The sequence below is a fragment of the Cyprinus carpio genome, chromosome A24 (genome assembly GCF_018340385.1).
Source record: "Cyprinus carpio isolate SPL01 chromosome A24, ASM1834038v1, whole genome shotgun sequence".
Taxonomy (NCBI): Eukaryota; Metazoa; Chordata; class Actinopteri; order Cypriniformes; family Cyprinidae; genus Cyprinus; species Cyprinus carpio.
This window is the reverse complement of record NC_056595.1, coordinates 20867534-20891580: the sequence shown is the minus strand read 5'-3', so window position 1 is coordinate 20891580 and position 24047 is coordinate 20867534. Positions and strand designations below refer to the sequence as shown.

At 34.9% G+C, this 24047-nt stretch overlaps 1 long non-coding RNA gene across 1 annotated transcript; it reads left to right on the top strand.

Annotated features, from left to right (window-relative positions):
• Window positions 1-16199: 16199 nt before the first annotated feature.
• On the top strand, window positions 16200-22807 carry LOC122135511. The gene is made up of 4 exons (XR_006153555.1): window positions 16200-16234; window positions 16471-16645; window positions 17393-17504; window positions 22712-22807. It is a non-coding gene; the product is annotated as an uncharacterized LOC122135511 (long non-coding RNA).
• The last annotated feature ends 1240 nt before the right edge of the window (window positions 22808-24047 follow it).

Genomic DNA, 24047 nt, shown 5'->3' with positions numbered 1-24047 from the left:
ACTGATCCCTGAGCAGACCCAGTGACCAGCTGATGTGATTTGGATATGTCTCCTCCCCAAGCCACCTTGATGAACCTACTTGTGAGGTAAGACTTAAACCAGTTGAGTGCAGTTCCAGTGATGCACAGCGATGAGAGGATGGACAGAAGGATTTGATGATTAACTGCGTAGAATGCAGCAGATAGATCCAGCAGAATGAGAACTGAAGATTTGGACTCAGCTCTTTGAATCCCCAAAGTCACTTAAATCAATGACATCAAAGTTGAATCACCACAATTAAAACTTTTAAATCCACCTGGTTGTTCTGTGAGAGGAAGGAAGACACTTGGTTGAAAACAACGCGTTCAAGTGATTTTGCTATGAAAGGGAGGAGAGACAGGCCTGTAGCTTTCAATAAGTGAGTCTACCTAATGTATTTACATAAATCAGTTAAGCACAGGCTTGCTTGAATGTGGTGGGAAAAATGCCTGAGAGAAGAGACGTGTTGATGATGTATCTGAGTGAAGGAAGAAGTGCAGGGGAAATAGCTGTGAGGGAATTGGGTCTAGAGGGCAGGTGGTAGGGTGGCTGGAGAGGATAAGTTTATGCCGAAGATCAAAAGAGGCTAGGAGAGAGTGGAAGTCAGCAGCAAATGGCTTCTCAAGGTGGATGTTGAAGTCACCAAAAAGTACCAGAGTGCTGCCAGACAACAGCTTATCCAGTTCTTCTAGAAAGTTGCCTAGCTGACCTGGAGGGTGATAAATAACTACAATGTGGATTTTTACAGGGAGTGTGACTATAACGGCATGAAATTCAAAGGAAGTTTTGTTAAAGTTATAAGAGCATGTGAGGTATTTCCAGCTTGGGTGTGATGGAAGAGGTGCGGATAGGATGCAGGTTAGCATGACTGCATTGTCTCCTGCGTGTTGTGTAAGAGTGTTTCTGTTGAGAGACAATAAAAATATAATGGAAGCATATGTTGAAAGGAACAAAAGGAAAGGAGGTAGAATAATGGAAAGATACTACTGTGCTTTTTCAGTGTCAGAGTCATGCAGGTAGAGTCGCAGGTCTTTACCACGTTGGTCTTCACACGAGGAAGGCTAAAAACGAGGGCTGACATTTTCGCGTCAGCACACTGACACCACTTAAATACACAGCTTTACCCACTTGAGTGAATACAGTTTTTTGGCCCCCTTTAATTAGCACAGCAAAGCCTATAGCACGTAAATGTCTTGAAATCAAAACTACTACAGTACTACAGTACAGTTTGCCACTTTAAGTGCAAATTAACAGCTAACGGCAAACAACATGCTGGAATAGATTCACAAGTAATCAACATGACTCCAGTCCATCGATTAACATCTTGTGAAGTGAAAAGCGGCATGTTTGTAAGAAACAAATCCATTATTAAGGCGTTTTAAACCATTTTAAACTTCAAACAATCTATAGTCCATTAATTGATGCACAAGAGTCGTGTGGATTATTGTGATGTTTTTATCAGGTGTTTGGACTTCTGACGGCACCCATTCACTGCAGAGGATCCACTGGTTAGCAAGTGATGTAATGCTGAATTTCTCCAAATCTGTTCCCGTGAAGAAACTAACTCATCTATATCTTGGATGGCCTTAGGGTGATTACATTTTTCAGCAAATATTCATTTTTGGGAGAACTGTTGTTTTAAGCATGTTGCTATGCAGTTGCTATGGTGTTCCAGATGGATTCTTACTGGCTCAAGCCCAAAGAAGCCACCAGCAAGTCTTGAATCCTTCCTTCAAATCTATGAGATTTTCTTCGGCTGTATTATTTTCCACCAAGCAAAAATCATAAGTCTTCATAAAATCTACTCAAAAGCTGCACAGTTTTATGTGTCATTCACTTCTGTAGCACAAATGATTCAGGTAGATGTAAATGCCAATGTGTAATAAACTAAAAAAAAAATTCAGTGTTTACGTATGAGAAATAGTAACAGACTGCCTTAGCAAACACCACAGAGCAGTTAAATATGAAAAATTCTGTTTTCTGCAATGAAATCAGAAGAGAAACTGAAATTACAGAGATTGTATGCCATCTGAACCTGGTCCAAAAGAAGAAAAGTCAAGCTAAGAATCTTCTAGTTTAAACATCAGAGCTCTGATGCCGTCAGCTCTGAGAACTGGAGTCTCAGCCGACCGTAGGAAAGTAACAGAAACAACTGAAATAGTTGAGCAGGGATCCTTTTCAATTTGCTTTAACTTTGTTTTGCAAGTTGAAAAATCTATGACATTGCTGGAGTCTGATCCATGGAATTATTTGATTTCATTCATTGAAACTTTGAGATCAGACTGGCTTTCAACATTTGACTTGCCTTCTCCTTAAAAACATCAAGTCTGGAAATCAAGAACTTCTTTATTCATGAGCCGAAGTTTGAATATGTGCAGGAAGGAAAGGAACCAATTTGTTTCAAGTGCTCTTACAACCCGTGAGGTTATTAGATGTATCTGCTTCAGAGTTATATTTAGAGCGTCTAGATGCGTCCTCATCCTTTCAAAAGGCAGCATTGTTTCCGAGCATCTCGTGGTGAGATTATAATACGATTTTGACAGCAGAGATAGAGTTTGACAGCTGGCTGAAAGGATGTGTCTAGTGTTCTTGACGCCTGTCAGATGGAAGGTAAACAAGCCACTATTAAAGAGGTCATGTTTATGCATGCATGTTTCATGATATCCGTGATGCCAGTGCATCTAGACGTCCATTTTCCTTGCGGTTTGATGGATTTTATGTTTGATTTAAACAGTAGCATGTGAAAGTATACTTGGTTCAAAATGTAACTATGAATTAGAGTCATTGTAACTCATTCACTTAAATCTTTTATAAAACAGGAAAAAGGACAGGACAGGAAAAAGCAGGTCACGATTGGCCTCATTTTTCCCAGACAGGTGAGATGAGTCAGTCGAGTCCCTAAAGCGTCAGCAGCGCTCCAGCCTTTTGTATAACATTAATGGCGTAGAAATGTGATGCTATTTATGTCTGAGTTCATCATCTTCTGGTTTGAGCATCACAGTTGGACATCCATTTATCGTTTCTGTTTCCCTGTTATGCATAATTTAATATGCAAACTAGTGTAGTATGCCTGGATTGGATCTGAAAAAAAAAAAAAAAAAAAATTCTCTGATTTTGAAAAGTCACCAAATATTATGCTCACCAAGGCTACATTTATTTGTTAAAAAATACAGTTAAAACTACACAGAACTGATATTGAAATTATATTCAAATCAAACTCGGACTGACAGCTGAGTCAAAATTAAGAAATAGTGCACTGCTTTGAATGGAGGATTGTCTGATTAGGAATAATTATTTGAACATCAAATGCCACCTTCAAAGGGACGGTTTTTCCAAATGGGAAAAAAAGGGAGAAACTTGCGTATTTATCTGCTCTTTGAAGCTAACGATAAAGGTTTTTGCATTTTAATCCCTCATTTTTATTTCCTGGCTGTCTGCTCGTAGGTGCAAAATTAAAGGGAATTGGTGATTTTGTGCTGCTTCTCTTCAAATGGTGAGTATTTCTTTCCCTGACAAAAGTGAAACCAATTAAATCCAACTCATTCTGCTGTTGCCCACAACAGAGTCCATGATGTGCTCAAACTTGAGCCAGTGAGGAATTAAATCATTTGCATGTTTGTTTTGATGGCACAATTAAAAATGTTCATGTTGCCTTATGACTGCAAGATACAAAACATCATGAAATTATTTGGGCTGTGATGTTTTGGGAGTTTTTTTAAGTAACCAAAAAAAAAAAAGTCACATTTTTGTTGCCTACAAGAGATGCAACAGAATTCTTGATGTCTTCTGAGCTATGCAAACCAAACATCCTCCTGTGAATGCCAGGTAATGATAGAAAACAGCAATAAAGTGAGTGGATAAAACACTTTTCGAATGTGTGCAGTGTTACAGTTGATCTGATATTTTGCTCTTATTGGCATTTTGAGTTTGAGTAGCAATAGATTTGGATTATTTGTCACTCACAATTACAACATGTGATTCATGGTTAGAAAGCAAATGTATACGAATTTGAACTTGTTTGCTTCAGTTTACATCTCTGCTAAGCTCCACCCCTTTTGGTTACTATTGCTATCTCAGAATGTTTCATAGGAATAAACGGGACAATTTCAGTTAAATGTGCTCATAAAGAGGTAATAGTTTTACTGGTGTTAATTTTAATAATGAAATTTGCTAAAAAATGGAACCGATTTGGAAATTTTTTGCATTACATCACTTGCTCACAAATGGATCCTCTGCGGTGAATGGGTGCTGTCAGAATGAGAGTCCAAACAGCTGAACAAAATTCATGCTCCATCAACAAAATGACAGAATAACATATGAGTATGACATGCAAATGAGTAAATAATGTCAAAATTTACATCTTTTCCATAATCGAGACATAACTGCTTTAAATTAGCAGAGGGGTCCTTCAAAGCAGCTCTGGTGACACATCTTCGCATTGCAAAATTTACTGTATATATGATATATTAACACCTTAGCCTGTAAAAAAGATCATTTATTAGTCTAAATTAAGTTTCCCTCTCTTGTGGCATATGAATATGAAATTCAATTCACACAGATGCCATGGAGCTGGTATGAATAATAAAAACATTTAATCTTTTCTTTAATTAAATGTCTCTCTCAAGCCTTATTGCAGTGTGGGAAAAGACCCACTGGTGTATAAAACAAACCTAATTAATTCAGATACTTTCTCAACGGCAAGTTTGTTTACTTGCGCAGTGTCTATCATTTTGAGTGAATGAGCATCTTCAGGCCACAAAAAACAAAAACGAGGGAGAAAATATCAAATTTGGGGCAATGAACAAGGAGTCATTGGTGCAGAACTCCATTGTGTGATATTCAGGAAATAAATCAAATGTATTTTTCTCTTCAGTTCTGTGCTCGTCATATGTTTCATAAAAGACATGTTTAATTAAATCATGTTTCAAGGATGTTAAGAAATAGATGTTCCTAATTGGTCTCTCTGAAATATGTGCACACGTACAACATTCAGCCGCTGTGTAAATCGGTTTAGAAGAACAAGGAGAATAATATTGTGCAAACTTGTAGCTGTCTGCTCAGTAAAGCTGCTCTAAAGGACTGAGCACTGTATGCTTTCTTTGAATCCCTGTGGGAATTGTCACGTGAACGTGCTTGACAGTGCAGCTGAAAAAATTAATTAGTGGAAATCCAAGTCTGTGCTGCATGTGTCATGCTTTGCAGAATTAATTAATACACATGCATTCAATACGCTCCCAGTCTCCATGGGCTTGTACAATGTTTCTCAGGTCACCTGCAATAAAAATCACCAACATCCAAAACATATTTTTCTTTTTTCCCTTTCCAGTATCAGAAATGGTCCAAGATCCCCCCTGAGATGTCAGCCTAATTTTTCAATGTAGCCTGATTACCATCTCCTTTATTCACGGCGTATTACACTAAATGAACTAGGACTGCAATCTAAAAAATCTGTTCAAATTTTCTTCACTAATGATTGTATGTTAGTTACGCCACTCATTGTACAGTAACTGACTAGGCTGATATTTATCAACACTTAGCAACAATATCTAAAATAGCCCTTAAAATTATCACTGTTTACTTCATCATATTTCACTGCAGAGGATCCATTGGTGAGCAAGTGATGTAATGCTAAATTTCTCCAAATCTGTTCTGATGAAGAAACAAACTTGTCTACATCTGGGATGACCTGAGGGTGAGTACATTTATAGCAAATTTTCATTTTAACTGTTAACTTTTTTTTCTTTGTTTTTACAGCTTGACAGCCTGCTTATATGTTTTTGTTATAAATAGCAGCATAATTTTTTTTAAACCACCTTTTATGTTCTGCAGAAGAAAAACAAAGTCATACATGCTTGGAGCAACATGAGGGTGAGTAAATAATGATTTTTCATTTTAATGTGAACTGTTCCTTTAAGACATATAACATCTGTTAAGGGGCCAAGCTGTTTCCATGTTAAATGCTTTCTTAAAGGACTGAAGAAATTAAAATTTGCATTGTTTTGTTCTCTAATTAATATTATACTTATTTATTTGCTTTTAAAAAGACAATCTTGTTTTTCCTGATATGTCCCCTTTAAGGTAACAACAGATGCTGGGTGTGGAGATGAGATTTGTTGCATCTAAACTCCATATGGGCGGATTGTTCAAAACAAGACATTTTCATTCTGTCTTCCTTCTGAAATACTTCAATCATTATTGGTGTTAATTAGCAATAATTCAGTCAGAGGAGCATAATCCTATCTGACATGCTAATTTGAGAGCTGGAAAACTGCCAGTTGCCACTAAGTAGGTCATGACTGCAGTTTCAGTGCAGCGATGCGGCAGGTCAGTGAATGAATGGCCACCTGCTTTTCAGAGTTTAACCCTGTCTCTGAAAAACACTCCTCCTTGACAGAATGCATGATGGGAAACTCTGAATCAATGCACTTATTGTTCTTAAAATGTCATTAAACACACTCATGATTACACGTTGTGAGTGGTTTAGCATGGAAATTACTTTTTAAATAGCAAACAGCTCCGGAATTCAAAATAGAAAAGAAAAATGGTCAATACTATTATATTATATTGTTATATATTATTCCTACAATAAAAATACATATATTTATATATATATATATATATATATATATATTTTTTTTTTTTTTTTTTCATATTTTTAAAAGAAGCCTATTTTTAATAATTTAATAATTTAATGCTCAACCAAAGCTGCATTTGTTTGTTCAAAAATACAGTAAAAAATATTGTAAAATATTATAATAATTTAAAACAACTCTTTTCAGTTTTAATATATTTAAAAATATAATTTATTCCTGTGAGGCAAAGCTGATTTTTAGCATCCGTTTCTCTAGTCTTCAGTGACACGTGATCCTTCAGAAAGCATTTTAATATGTAAAACTGTTGAAAAATATTTTTGTGGAAACTGTCGACTACCATGTTTTATGCTCATGTAAAGAACCAATAAGTTTTTTTTTTTAACCTTATTCTCAAAGCAGCTTTACAGGGTTAAACAGGAAAAACATGCGCTGATAATGCAAAAGGACAATAGAAATCAGTCAGTTTTTTTGTTAAAGTTGGTTCATCATTAAATCGTTAAAACATCTTTTATTTTTTCTTTGGTTGTGTTTTATCTCACTTAAGTGAGTGAGAACTGAATATCCCAAGGCTGAATGAGGTTCAAGACCACTTACCTCAAAATTCCTAAATTTTTTAAATGTTTAATGACCGAATTAATGAGATACATCTTTATTACACAGGTCAGGACAAACCCTCCACCCGTCAAGTCAAAGAACAGACTCACGGGAAGGCTGAAATCTGATTTAAAATAAATTACTGAAAAGTAAAGTCAGATGTCCTCTGGTTCTCACTGTGAGTGAGCTTTGAGGAGACGAGGAGCTCATTGCATCAATCAAGGGCACAAATTTTGTCAGATTTTCATTTTATGGAATATATGAATATAATCATATCTCAGAGAGTCTTTCAGACTTGTATAAACCAAACACTTTGTGGCCACCGTTGACTGACAGTAGCTATAACCTTGTTTGACCAGTTAGTTCAGGATGAAGGCTCTTTAGTAAAGCTTAACATGTTTGAATAAAGAAAAAAAAAGATGGAATGAAAGAAACATTGATAAAATTCACTCCATGGCATGTTTCTATGGCAACCAAAAGCTCTCAACAATGACGAAGGCATAGAGAGAAGAGTACTTTAAAGGCAGAATGGCACTTCTGATGTCACCGGGAAGTAATAAAGTGGTTACTGTAATGAACTCCAGAGGGAAGGTTGAACTGAGAGAATAAACCCATAAATACTTAATACCTTACATAGCATTTGCCATTTAACCGAATCTAGTCTTTTTAAAGCGTGTGCATCAAATGCGTTCTGAAGCTCAGCAAGACTAAAAGCCTCTAAATGAGGATATTAAAACTTGGTGGAACAATATCGTGTAGCCACGCCCAATTAATCTCCACTTTGTTTCAGTTGGACTAATTTCATGCTTCTCTGATCAGACAAAACACTCGCAGACCTGCCACTTTACCAGCCGCTGAGAACCCCGACCAGGCATCGGTGATTAGTGAGGCTGCATTTCCAAGAGTGGATGTTTTACTTCCTTCTGAAGCGCACTGTGCACCATATGTTTGCGAGCAACTGGAGCAGCGACGCCGACATGAGGAGTCCAGGTTGCGAGAAAATTCCAGAACGCACATCCACTACACAAACGAAAAATGTATTATAGCGAAAGGAATTATCAAGATGGAGAAAATAAGCAATAATGGTAGATTTGTAGAACAGGCTGCTGCTGTTGTTAAATTGGGATAGCGTAGTTTGAAATTTGTTCGATTTCTCTTCAGTTATAGCACCCTCTAGGATCGGAAATTGATTAAATTTGTCATGTGTCCTAAAACTGTCCTGTTGTTCATGTGCACCAAATTTTACAAGTTTTCGACTTTGTACTCACAAGATACAGATCAGTCAGTTTTGATGGGACACACACATAAAAATGAGTCTACTCAAATTCTCAAACTGGGGTTTGCGAACCTCTAGAGATTCATGGGTTGGTGAAAAGCTGATAATTAAATCATAAAAAAGAAAAAATATAATTTCAAAATAACACACTTGCTAAAAAAGATTTTATTTATTTTTATTAATATTTTATGTGCCTGCATGTCATGTGACGATTAACCGACATCAAATAACTGTTAATATGCAAATGTGTGGTTAAATTATTGAAATATTTTAAGATCTGAATATTTTAGGTTAAACATCTAAATTTCATTCCAGTAGAATGTCAAGATTTCTTTCTTAAATTTTCTGTGAATCAAACGAATCATCAAAAAAAAAAAAAAAAAAAAAAAAAAAAATTGATTGTTTTTGTATATGGAAATTCATATAGCAGTGTAAACATAGTTTATATCACAAAGTTCATTTTCTATCAAAAAAATAAATAAATAAATAAAAATAATAATTAAATTTTTTTATTATATGTATTTATTTATTTTTTGACTAAGTACTTGGTTACCAAGAAGAAGAAGGTGAAATATGAAGACATGATGTATTAAGAATTGAGGTAAATAAGATCAGAAACTTTGGTATTGTTATTTCCGGTCAAGCTGTAATTTTTTTCTCAAATTTTGCAAAAAGTGTAAACATTTTGTGTATTCAGGATGCATAAAATTCTAGCTGTAAAATTAACCTTAGCAATACAAAGGAGTCGTCCACTTTATTCCAGAACTGTTAAAAATGTCATTGTCAGAATGCTGTTTAACACAATAAATCAGTTGATGTGGAATGGAAATTACAGTTTTTGGTTCTGAAAAAATATATATTTAGTAATGCATACATTTTTGTATATTGTTAGTATGCATTAATTCAACTAGTATATTATTCATTTATTATTTAATGTCCACAAGGCACTTATATAAAAAAAAAAACAATAGGATACATGAGAAATTTCATGAAGTGGCCTTGAAAGTATCAAGAAAACAAAGGTCACGAAGAATCCTTCCTGTCTCTAATGATGTCTTTGCAAATCTTTATTTTTTTTTGGACTGCCACAGTGAACAGCTATTATAGGGACGTCTGAATGAGAACATTAGCTCACAGATACAGTAATTAGCTTGATGATGGCGGACATAAAAGCCTTAGAGCAGAAACCGGCTTCACGACACTCTGTTTTGGCAACCTGTCCTGCTTTTGTCATGTAGTTTCCATGGAAATATTGTGAGATATCCATTCCCCCATTTGTTTACCTCAAGTCCTTACATCCAATTATTTTACTCATCAGAATGTGACATTGTGAGTTATTTTGAAAAATGTCATGTGTCAGTGACTGACTTCAATTAATCCCATGCTCAGATGTTGCTTTTAGCTCCAGTATTCTTTCTTCCTAATTAATTGGAAGCAGAATGAATTTGTACAATTGCAGTATGGCACAGGGACAATAAATTGGCATTCCAGAGCATACCTGAAGAGGGGGGTTGAAGCAGTACCTGATGGGAAGGAGGAGGGGTTTCACTGCATGAGCATGGCAGGACAGAGAGAAAAGTGCTGATACAAGCTATAGTTTACCTGCTTCAACCACAGCAGCAGCTCTAATGTGAGATATTAAGCTCTATCAGCAGCATTTGTGTTATACTGTTGATTACCAAAGAATAATTTTTAGATTTCTAGAAACTGTTTTTTTTTTTTTTTTTGCACCATGTAAATATGTTGTAACATCCCTTTCTAGACAGTGAAGTCAGAGTGAAGTGTCCGCAAAAAAATAATACACACACGTTTACTTAGCTATGTAAATGGGGACATTCCATAGGCACAATTGTTTTTATACTGTACAAATTGTATTTTCTATCACCCTATACCAACCCTACACCTAAACCTACCCCTTACAGAAAACTTCCTGCATTTTTACAATTTAAAAAAAAACTTTTTTTACTTTATTTTTATACCAGTTTTACAAATGAGGACGTCCCCAAAGGGAGGTTTTTGTAGATTTTGTCAGGTTTAGCTCACTTTTGGGTACAAATTTGTCACCAAAATATGGTTAAGTACACACACACACACACACACAAATATATGCATGTATATAAGTTAAAATATATTACTATACTAGTACGAGACTAATAATATATTAGTATATATTACTAGTATGAGACTAATATATTTTAAATTGTATTTTAATTATTTTAACTTGCATGTAATCAATTAAATTTACAATCTTCTCTTTGGACAGTAACAAATGTCTAAATGTCATTATATTAATATGTTTAAGTATTTTGTCTTCATTTTTGTCCAATCTGTGTATATATACTGTACATTTTTTTTGGCAATATTATAAAATAGTTTTTTTTTTCATTTAATTTAAAAAAAAAAATTCAATTTTGTTTTATTTTAATTTTATTTTTGCCCCTTTTTGTCTATCTTTATTACGTTTACTAGTAATTACAATTTGCTATATTTTTTACTTAATTTCTTGGAATAGGATTTGTTGGAAAGTGTTATAATGTCTCTTTCTAGTATCCTCTAAAGTTACTTCTTTTTATGATTTTGTGCTTTATTTATTATTATATTATTTAAATTTTGCATAAATATTACAGAACAAATGCTTTAAATAGAACTGAATGAAATTATCAGTATGCTTTATTGATTAATAATAATAATAAAAAAAACTCCTTCCTCTGTGCTCTGTTTGATTTCGGTGGGAGAATCATGTTTACTCTCATTCAATACCAACATGTTAAACAGTGTCCTATTGAATTCAATAACCAAAGTGGAGGTGTTTCACAGAGAGGAAATCCCACTATCAGCATGTATATAGGGATACATTTTAATGTATCATAATCCATAATCCTGTCAGGTAAAGAGCACAAATCCCTTTAAATGTGACATTAGCGATAAGAGCACAAAACATGTTCATAACAGAATCACTGGTGCTGCATTGTTGGACTGAGGGAGTTTTGGAAACACGAGGCCAAATTCTGGAAGCTCATTAATGAAATGGCATACTGATGGACGAGTGTCCCGAGCGTCATGTTTGCTGTTTATTAAGGGCAGAACCTTTGAAGATGGTTCAGAGAAGAGCTGGTGTGGGTAACTGCCCCTCAGCAGGAGGAATGCTGGGACTTCAGTGCTGTTTTCTTTCATTTCTCAGAGCCAACTGAGATTTCTTTTAGTGAAGGTTTGATTTTAATAAGCGCTGTTAGAGAGAGACAGACCTTACCAACCTAATCTCAACCCAGAAGCATGATTCCAGCACTGTGTATTGCTTTGCATACTGTACTCAGTTAAAATGCATTAAGACTAGAAAAAAAAGTTGAACTACATTTTTGCACCAGTATAATGCATTGATGTCTGATCTGGGAACCCCCCATAAATATATGGCTCCATTTCTTCTCCATTTCTGCTTCTTTTTTTTAGTTTCTATTTATTTTTAATTACTTCTAAAGAACTAATTTAGGTAACTAAAATAGGATGATACATTTGTATTTAATATTGCTGAATAATATTTAAAAAAAAATATGTAATGTTTAACAAAACAACATTTGAATTATAATTAATTAATATATATATATATAACAAGTAGAATTTATAAAATATTTAAAGACTTTTTTTTTTTTTCAAATACTTTATGTATTATACTAAATATTTAACAAATAATATTTGAATTTAAAAATAAAACATTTAACAATTCTGATTATAATTCAGTAATGTAATTAATTTTTATGTACAAAAATTAGCACAATTTTTTGTACTTTATATATATTTTGCATTTAAATCATTTTAAAGTAATGGGTTCATTATTTTGTGTGTTTATGTATGTCTTCATGTTCTAAGCATTTAGGCATGTAGACATGAGCTGAAGCTGAAGCAAACATAGTCCGCCACCCACAATGCGTCTCAGTATACCAGCTCAATTAATTTGATGAGTAGAGTGTTTACCTCTTTATAAATAGAATGTGTGCTAAGGCAGGGGGTCGTAACACCCCCCACCCATAAACTTAAATATAATTTAAACAAATTATTTTTAATGACTTAAATACTCACCAACCATAATGGAAAACTCCAACACAGACCAAATGTCCCAATACACAACTTAAATTGTGTTTTGAGACTAAAATGTTTGTCAAACTCTACTTCATTAACATCTTCTAAAGCAAACTCACTTGGGAGTGCGTTGGACATGAGCTCCGGTTATGGTGCAGGCAAGAAAATGCGGTCTCCCGCGATTAAAATAAGACCCGCCCTCAACACGTTGTTCAGGCCTGCCCCAGCGACTCAAACACTACAAAAGGACCTAATCTTAAGTAAAATCTTAACCTTTTTACTTAAAAAACTCAAAACAGATTGGGTCTAGTGGTAAGAAGATATTCACTAGAACTAAGGTTTTAGTAGACGGTGCTTCCCAACCTGTGGTTCACTCAAAGAACAATGCCAGTGTATCAGGAAAGCAATTCTTAAATTCCTAAAGAATGACCTTCTCGACAAGATTAACAAAATCTCGTCCGATGTTCATGGGCATCTTAGAATTGCAGTTTTTAACAGCCTCGATCTAAAATCTGGTCGAAGGTAAAGAACAAACTTGAGCAATACCCGTTAAGCGCAATTGAAGCAGTAAGGTCCATACACACTCAGCCCAACAAAGTTACCAAACTACACTCGCAATGATGAGAACTATCTTTCCAATAATCCTTCTCTATAAAGGGAAGGACCAACACGAATGTTTTTACAAACAGCGTAATGGTCAGCACGAGCTTCAATGGTTACCAGCTGTTTGTGTGTAAATGATCAGTTCTAATTTCCCAAACGCAGGAGTTGCTCCCACTCTCCAGTTTCCTGCCCTGACCAGTTAATAAATTTCATCAGCCCTGTCACTTACAATGTTTTTCTTTACCCTTCAGCTCTTCAAATTGAAATTTGACGTTGACTACACAGTCTGCGAATTCTCAACAAATGAGTCTTTATGCAAATCAACTGACTAGTTTTCAAAAATTTTATTTTTTGAAGCAGGCTCACCTGAAGATGCCTTTTGCTTCTAATACTCTAGAAAAATGTCTCACGGTCGCTTTAACACTACCACAAAACAGGTTTATGCACATCTGCGAGTACTTAAGTTCTGCTTGTTAATAATAATCTAAAGCTGTACTAATGAAGGAGACTGCCATATCAAAAAAATCATCCAAATCAATCAATTCCTTACACTAGTTCCAAAAATGTGTAGTTAGAACCTACGGTAACCTACAAAATAAGCAAAAAAAAAAAAACTACAAATCAATCACTTCCTTACAAAAGGTTCCAAAAATGTAGTTAGAACCTACTGTAACATACAAAATAAGCAAATACACGAAAACTTTACCCCATGAAACACCACCAGCCATGGCCACTCAAAAGTAGGTTTGCACAAAAAAAACAGCAAAAACTCCCACCTTTCAAATACTAAATGCAGCCAAAGGGACATTTCCCAAAGTAGCCATGCATCAAATACAAAAGCATGCTACAGTTACACAAACGAAGTAGAAAAATGCCAATAAACACAAGATGCTACCAAACAAAGCAGGAAGTAGCATGCATCAACTTACAAAGCAAGCTACAAGACACAAGTGTAGAATTGCCTCAATATCTCTTAAAGCAAACTACAAAACACAAAAGTAGCATTGCATAAATATTATAAATATTACAAAGCATTCTACAAAACAACTATAGCAGTCCAAACAAAAGCATTAAGTAACAAAACATACTACAAAAAAGTAACTCTTCAAACAAAAGGCGAGCGATTCATATCCCGGACGAGCCCCCACATTTATGTTACGACCCTGTTTAGGGGCCAAACATAAGAAAGCCATCATAAAGGCACACAAACCACCACAGTGGGCCCAGGGAACAAAAAGTTAAAGTTTTATTATACAGGTAACTTAACGTAATCAAAAATAGAAAAAACGCAAAAAAGTGTAGTTTAAACAAATCCTAAATAAGGACTGTGTGAGCTAATCGAATTTTTTAAACTACCACTTAAACCAAGAGTTAAGAAAACTGCCTATCTCCTCGAGGGAAGAAATGCAAAACACAGCAACAAGTCTTCAGGGTCAGCCGCACTTACCGATGCTTTCTAAGTACTCTGTGGTTAACTAAACAAAGCAATCCCCATCCGTAAACAAAAGAGACGAAGGAAATAAAAAACCAAGACATAAAACAATCACAAAACAGAGTGCCCAGGGCAAGCGCTGCCATTGACTAGAGTGCCAGGCAGCTCTAAAATAACGTTAGAGGCCTCAGGTGTTTTGTAAATAGTGCTCGCCCCCATCAATTAAGGAAGATGCCCACAGAAAGGAAAAAGGTCGAAAGACAGAAAGAGCAGGGGCTGAATGTGTTGATCAAGATTAGCGCTTGCTGCAATCCCACAAATGACAAATCATTAAAGATCTCAAAATATCTGCATTCATCCATTCACAGCCAATCTCCAAATGTGTTGATCAAGATTAGTCTGGGAGTCCTTATTGTCCGCAGAACTGGTAGGAGACACTCAAATAAAACAATATTGGCCATAGTGATCTTCAGAAGAAAGTCTAGTGTTTGGTTTCCTAATTGACACCATAATGCACTGTCCAATTTGTTTTGGATAATGCCGGTCCATGTGTGAGAAAAGACCGTGTGGAATTCTGCGGCCCCCTGATGTTCTGTGAAAAACTGACTGTACACAGTCAATACATCTAAAAAAACATCACAAACTAAAAACTCACAACATCTACCTAATCATGAAAAACAATCCTCATCACTTCATCTAGGAGGGGGGTCCTTGCAAGCAGAATACTAATCACGTCCATCTCTTTCTTTTTTACTTTTTTCAACCCTTACTTGTCTACAGATGCTTCATGTGATAAAATATTTATGGGATGAAATGCCTGGGCTGGGGCATCCGTTTTTACAGCCCACTGACACTGAGTGGAAAAATTTGCAAGGATACATGACCAAACCATCACATCCAGCCTCCCCCATCCCACCTGCTTCTCACACCCTACAGAGAAGAACCCACAAATGCTTGGATTAGAATCCAAAAGACTGTCATAGCGTAACACTTTTGATTTCTTTCTTTCTTTAGAAAAGCACCAGTGTGCTTCAAGGCAAGACAACTGAGGTCAATAGGGTATGAATTTTTAACTAATTGACATCACAATATTTCCTTTTTTGTATTACAAATGTATTAAAAATGTTTAAAATATGCAAATTAGGCAGTGTCTAATTAAATATGCACTTATTTGCATAAAATTAATAAACATTGGATAAAGCCAGGTTCAAAATTCATGTTGTTGACATATTAGAGCCAAAGGTTTTTTACAGAAGGGTATTTAGATACAGTATCTCTTATTATTTCATGAATCAGAAAGTACTGTCAACAGCCAGAAAATGAATCTTTTTTGGAATAAAATGACATATAAAATATAAACAAAAACTACTTTTCAGTAAGTGCAATGAAAAAACACTTAAAACAAATCTAAAAAATACTTTACAAAAAGCCCAATATTTTGGGCTATTTATAACACGAAATAGGCCAAAATCTCAATATTGACCAGTGCATGAAAAAACGATGTTGTTCACCAAAAAAATGAAAATTGTCATCATTTACTCACCCTCATGTTGCTCTGCCCCTGTTTTACTTTCTTCTGTGAAACAGAAAATGCAATGAAAGTCCAAGTTGCTGTTTTCCATACAATCAAGTGGGAAGTTAAAGGTTGTTAAAAGAATAATTTTTTCTTAATGCATATATATATATGTATATATGTATATATGTATATATAATATATATATATAATATAAAGAACATTCCACCAAGGTTCCATGAATGCCAGAGGTTTGTCATGAAACCATAGATGCCAATAAATAACCTTTATTTTTAAGAGTGTCCTGTCAGACATCAGTTGTCAGTGATCAGTCTCAATGGTGTCTCTTTTTATTTTTTTCCTACAGATTTTTAGGAGACCCATCTGAGATGAAGCTATGAAAGAGCAACATCTGAGCAACTCAAGAACCCTAAACTGCAAATATGGTTCCTGATAAGAAGAAATATGGTGCTGCAGAGAACCGAAAATAACCTTTATAAAGCGTAGCACAGTATGGAAAGATTATCCAGAGCCTTTTTATAGTAGGTTTTCACAGGGATCTTTCACTCAATTCCCAACGATTCACACAGTCTCACATATGTCTGCTTTACATTCATTAAGTTCAGTTCTTGAGTGTTAAGCCTGAGAATGAGGTGTTGGAGACTTCAGGATGTGGACATTTTCCTCCCAATAAAGATATTTAAAGGATCATCCCTCAGTATTATAGACATGTTCTGCGAATATGCTAAATTTTTGTCTATTGTGTGTTTTATGAGAAATTTATTATATATTTTTTTATTATAATAGGGGTTTTAAAGTAAAATAAATAATAATATTTTTTAAATATATTTAAAAAAAATACATTATATTTGTATTATATTATTTTGTAATAAAAATAAAGTGATTAAGATGTTAAAAATTTTCACTTTAATAAAAAAAAAAAAAAAAGTTTGACCTCCTGAGGATCCAGATTTTCTAAAGGCAACACTTTTTAAATGATAATTTGCTGAAATAAAACCAATACTTTAGGAGTTTCTGACCTAATTTTGTACCCTGTTAATGGACAGTGCCAACTAATGAAAGATTCAACACTGCTAATTGAGATTGATTTTACTGTGTATGGGCTGTTAAAGAAGAAAATTACAGGCATTATGTAGAACAGCTCTGATAACTTGACTCCTTCAGCACATATAGCTTATGCTCATAAAAAAAAAATTGCAGATTTCTCTCTCTCTCTCTCTCTCTCTCTCTCTCTCTCTCTCTCTCTCTCTCTCTCTCTCTCTTCCCAGAATGGAGGAAAATGACAGCTCCTGCCCATCATGTATGGCTTTGTTCTGCATGTCTCTGGTGGATTCTGCTGCCTACTGGAGAACTCCTGCCACATGCTCTCACACACCAGAGGTCAAAAGCTCACGTAACTCGTCATGAATTACTTATTCACAGAAATTAACATGCACTTCCCAGTCTGCAGGCTTGACGATTTGATGATGTGTTTCTGTGTGCCATCTGTTTGAAAAAGTGCACAGGATCAGGCACCAAATCTGCCGAGCCTGAATGCCCCAAAAAAATAAAAAAATAAAATAGAGCGGCCTGTTCATCTATTCAGGAAATAGGTTTCCCTTAACTCTACGCTCCTGTACTCCAATAATCATGTTCCCTTTAGCCGGAATCATTCTGATAATATACAGGCTTATTCATAAAGTAGATCTCTGAGAGAGTCTCTACATCTCTACAAGCCATTTTCGCAAGGCCACCCAAGTGAATCAAGGGAAAGACCTATGCATGAAGTTTTAATAATGAACTATGTCCAGTGTCCATTCAAGGCAATGATATTTATGTAGTCATTTACATGAGTTGCTATAAAAGTTTGCATGAACCGGGAAGTTTAACTGCATAAATCGAATGTTCAGTGGCTTATTTAAAAGACAAATGATCATTTAAATGACCAGAACAGGTTTAATTCTACATTAAAAGTTAGGAAGGATGTTATTTTAGTATCATTAAGAGTATTGGGTATTATATTTCTTAGTAATTTTTTAAATAGATTTTTCATGTTTTGTTTTCATTTTATTTTTTGTTGAAATTTAGTCATTTCGTTTTTTGTGTTTTTGTCATTATAATTTTTTACTTCAGTTTTAGTTCTTTAATCAAGTTAATCTGAAAATTTGAAATGTTGCAACTAGCTGAAATTAAATGTCTTTTTATATATATTAAATAAAATATTTGTTATATTTTATGCCAATATTTATTTTATTTCAAGTAGCAATTTATTTATTTATTTGAGTATTTATTTATTTAATATTTTTATAATGGCCCTGGTTAACAGATTAATAAGTGCATTTACAGAATATGAACTTTAAAACTTCAATTTCAGTCAGATTGAACATGAAATTGTCTTTTTAAAATGTGACTACTTTAGCCTGATTGAAATTGTACAAGTCTAGGCTGCATTTCCTCAAAAGCATTGTTAGCTAAAGTAGGTTGTAGATTGAGGCCTTTTGTGGCAGTGGTTTATATTATCTACTTTGGCATTCAATGCTTTTGGGAAATGCAGCCTTTGTTTTTTTAAGACATTGGATGAAAAGACCTAGATAATGTAATTGTAGCCTGGCTTTGTCCAGCATACAAGTTAATCAAACTATAATTGGCCTTAGCATGGTGTGTGTACTCCAAGTCAGAAATGATGAGACACTTGTCTAGTAAACTAAATGGCTCCATTTAGTGTACTAGATTTTCACAGAGTTTCATTAAAATAGTGTTAGAACAGTTGTTCTGGCCAATAAACAAAAGTGAGAGGCAGAAAAATACATGCAAACACAGCCATATCCAGAGAGATACACATAGTTAATGATAAACATTCACTTTAGGCAAATGAAATGCAAGTGACATGACAATAAAATCTGTTTAGCAAACGTTTGCGGAGCCACACAGTAAATGAAGCTCTTTGTTGATAATCGTACATGTGCATAGCAATTTGGTTGCCAGGAGACGTCTTTTGTTGATGACTGAACACCTGCAGAGCAAACAGTAGCGTTTGCGTGTCTTTATCATCTTCTGAGCTTCACACAATGAAATGCCTTTATGTTTGGAAGTCAAAGGAATTGAGTAGGAATATCCCACTTTGAATGGACTGCACTATACTCTTCAAGCTGCATTCAAATCTTCTAAAACATCAACCGAGTGTGTTTTAAAACCAGCAGCTGTCGTTTATTGTTTATTTTCAATTAAAATAGCAATCTTATTGGTTTACGAGGCAGGATATGCATGGAGCAATTACCGACTAATTCGTTAATTACAACACATCTCCAGCAAAGATTGTAAAATGTAAGAAGTTACTATAAATTGTATTTTATGTGAAAGTCTGCTCAAATGTCAGTGGAGTCTTGCTTGATTCCCACTAGGAATGTGAACACATCTGCTTGCTAGGATCCCGTTTGTCTCGAATCGGTCTGCGAAACATTGCTCCCATGGTCTAATGCATGCTCTAATATGCACATCAAAGAAAGGCTCGCATCAGATATGTGCCAGCAGAGCACCGAGCAATGCATTTCTCAGCCCTTCCGTGACATTTGTTACAAATTCAAGTCAAACAATCATTGATGAAAAGGTGCATCTAAAACAATCTTGCTTTATCCGGTTTAAATATTTTAATATGTTTACATGGATGACCTTACACTAGTTATGCACTATGAAGTGTAAGATCATATAAACACCTTAACCCTTTAAAGCCTGTGTTATACTTTCCGCATGAGCGTACACGGATAGCGCGGATGAGGACTACTTCCGGACTACTACTGAAAGCGTATGCTCCTGGTCCGCTCCACAACAAACATGTGAACAAACAATTGCCCAGAATTATTGCACATCTGAAAGTATCAACATTCTTTTACCTCACAAATCCACAAGCAAAAGTAGAAACTGAATCCTACACACAGCCCGCGGACACAAAAAAATGGACATGCGGGTCTACTGTCACAAAAAATGGGAGGCACGCGGATGTTCTCTCAGAGCCTCCACGCACACTCTCCGATGACGATTTTTACATCACACATACCATAGCAGACACCAGCGGATTTGCGGATGCAGAAAGTATAACACAGGCTTAACTGTCACCCCTGATTTTTTTTTTTTTAAACAAGACAATCACTAAATTATTATAGAAGTAAAATAATTGAAAATATGAAAGTATCACAAATTTACTGTAAAAAATGCACTGGACTATTTTTTTTTATATAAAATAAATATTTTTCATAACAGCATTTACTCTAAAATTGCTATTAAATTAAAGCCTTATGTCTAAATAATTTATGTTCCAAATTTGAAGATGATATAAAATAAAATAAAAAATAAACGAGGTTCCTGTGAGATTTTATTTAGGGCATTATACCACAAATAGCCACCGGGTGACACTCAAACACTTCACTGAATTTTTTTGATGCAAATGTCTAAATTTCTCTGTCAATTTTACTTATATCAAATATGGAATCATGAGACTCAGACCTTTCCAACAATATGTATTTTGTCAAGATTATAAAAAGTTTTGATTCTAAAAGACCGTAATACATTTTGTAATATGACTCCTCCCACTAAGGGGGAGGTGACCACCAAAAGAAAAAAGTGCCATTGACATGGTAATGCAATGTCTAATTTCAAAATATTTTGAGGTTTTAAGCTTTCGAATGATATATAATTTATCATGATTATGAAAATATGTGATGGGGTAAAAAGACAACGAAATAAAGAGCGCCAAACGTTGGACGGTGATAGAAAGACCTTCTTATGTTTTCGCAGCTCTTATATTTTGGATGTCAAAAGTGGAGAAAATCCTGCATCTTTCATAATGTAAGCAAAGTTGTTTGCAGTTTTTTATATTAAATTATCATCTATTTGTTGTACAACTAAACTGTTAAATTAAACTACAGTGCTTGTTAAAACGCTGTAAATAATTTAATAATGACCAAAAAAAAAAAAAAGATTACAGGGAAAAAAATCTGTCACATCTTTCACTGCTTGATTGGCAGAGCCATGAGAGAGCGGGTCACCTGTTTCCTTGAGCAAAGAATGGCGTCTGTCTGAAAGAAAAAGGCAAAGCTGGAGAGACTGGCAGAGTGAGAAGACGAAAGATAGAAAGAATAGAGAGGTAGGGTGGTCGAGAGAGAGAGAGAGAGAGAGAGAGAGAGAGAATCCACTGGGGTGGAATAATCTCCACCAGGAGCAAAGTGAAGACCATCAAGCACATTTCACATACAGTTTAGTGTGACGCGTCTGATGAAAACTGTCATAAGCAGAGCACTCTAATTTACAAGTTTAAGAGCACGATGTCTTTCAGTTGAATCTCAGGGCCAAAGCATGGCGCTGGGCAGAAGCATGTGTCAGTGTAAGTGTACGAGAGTGGTGTGAAGCATCAGACATCTGGAGGGGCTGTCAGGCTGAGAAGGTCTTGAATGTAATATGAGGATTTTCTTGCAGAAGGTTCAAATTGTCGAGTAGCAATCGCAGGTGCAAGTTTAGGGAGGGACAAGTCAATTGCTGCACTGCACTGCAAGTAGAATGCACTCCAGAAGAGTGTTAAGACTGGTTTGTGCTGTTTTCTTTTTTCTCCTTTTTTGTAAGCTTTTATAAATCATTCATTCAGTGTGGCCACATCTCACCAACCCCATCCTCTTGTTTTTAAGGTTATTTGTTTAGATTGCTCCAGGTAACACTTATTAAAGCAACACTGATACAAGCTGCACATCCCAGATCCTCTAAATCCTTCTTCATTTCAAAAGATTATGACTTATAATACTGAACTGATTATTGCAACCCAAAATAACTGATTTTGCAGCAAACAAAAAAATTCACTTGAGACCATTTATGACAAATCTTTTTATTATTGTTAGTTAGATTATAGTTAGTTAAAATAATATATATATATATATATATATATATATTATATATATATATATATATATATATATATATATATATATATATATATATAGTTTAATATATATATATATATAATAGTGATATAATAGTGATAATAAGTAGAATTAACTGCAAATATTTTACTGCATCACAGTAGTAAGCATGCAAATTTAAGGCTCATCTGTGCATATGTAGTTTTATTTAACCATTCTATATTTTTAATAATTATTATTGAAAGTTAAATAATAATTTTATTTTATTAATATTGCATGTCACAAACCTGGGCTCTCCTACAACTCCATAAACTAATGTTATTGGTAAGTTGGTGATTATTTAGTTGGTAAAAACTGATTAGAAATATGTTTATGTTTAGTAAATGTCTCAGTTTGAACTGTGGGAGAAACTTTTAACATTTTTTTCCTGGTGCATTCAGATGCATTTTCCCTCAAGCTTCTATTTCATGGCACTAATAGGCCATTAACAGATAAGATACATTTTATGAGTCCATTAAGGAAGTGTAAGTTAAATGACAATCGAAGGGTCAAGTCATTGAAATTTCCCATGATGGTCCAGTGGTGCAGGTTGAGTTGGTGGACATAATTGGCTTTGCTCGTTCTGCTCTAGGGAGATGCCTTCAGGCTTCTGTCTTTGCAGTCGTTTATTAACATTTAATACGTACGCTTTTTTCTTTCAGACAGACAGAGGACTAAGCCCTTTCTCTTCACTGCAGTGTGTTTGCCAGCATCCATGTTTAATACAGTGTAGTCAGCTCTGGAAATATCACCCTGCTGATCTCAAGGCCATGTGGAGGGGGAGGTGAAGGTGACGGCAGCCCTCGTTTATTGCATGCGTGACACTTTGTGCTGCTCATCTAAGTTGGCTGGTATCTGCTTTATTGTCCTCCACCAACAACCTGAACCCAGAGGCCAACAATTTTTTTTCTTTTTTTTTTTTAAAAAGACGACAGTAAAATTTGTTTGGATTTTGAATGTGATTTAAAAAAGTAATGTTTTTAACAATACTGTTGTCACTAAGAATCATTAAAGAGAACCCGTACCATTATAGGTATAGTTTTGAAAATTAAAATGTGTTCATCCTCAGGCCATCCAAGATGTAGATGACTTTGTTTCTTCATTGCAACAGATTTGGAGAAATCTAGCATTATATCACTAGATCATCAATGGATCCTCTGCAGTGAATGGGTGCCGTCAGAATGAGAGTCCAAACAGCTGATAAAAACGTCACAATAATCCACAAGTAATCCAGACAAATCCAGTCTTTTAAAGTGAAAAGCTGCACGTTTGTATGGAACAAATACATTATAAAGATGTTTTTAAATTCAAACCATTGCTGCTGTTTAAAACACAAGTCCTTTATCTATAATATTGCTTTCTTCAGAGAAAAAGTAATCTCATCTGAATCAGGAGAGACATATGCACAGATCAAGCAGTGATTATAAGCAAAAATAGTCCAAATCAGTTCTAAACAAATATGTTGGTGGATTTTTATGCGAGAGATCAATAGGGGGTGAACTTTTTCACTTAAGGATTATTATGGATTATAGATTATGGACTCTGTATTTTGGCCATGGTTTAAAGTTAAAAAGCCTTAATGATGGATTTGTTCCTAACAACGCACAGCTTTTCACTTCACAAGACATTAATTGATGGGCTGGAGTGTTGTGGATAATTGTAATGCTTTTGTTAGCTGTTTGGACTCTCATTCTGATGGATATTCATTGCAGAGGATCCACTGTTAAGCAAGTAATGTAATGCTAGATTTCTCCAAATTTGCTTCAAAGATAGAAACAAACTCTTCTACATCTTTGATGGCCTGAGGGTGAGTAAATTTTGAGCAAATTTTCATTTTCGGGTGAACTATTTCTTTAATCCTAAAACAGCTAAATGGGGCCAACAGTGAAGAACTCCCTTAAGTGAGAAAAAGCAACTTGGTAAGCAGGATAAAAAATAAAACAAACAAAAACACCCCTGTGGAGAAGAAGCCATCTGCCTGCGCTAGGCACGCACTTCTAAA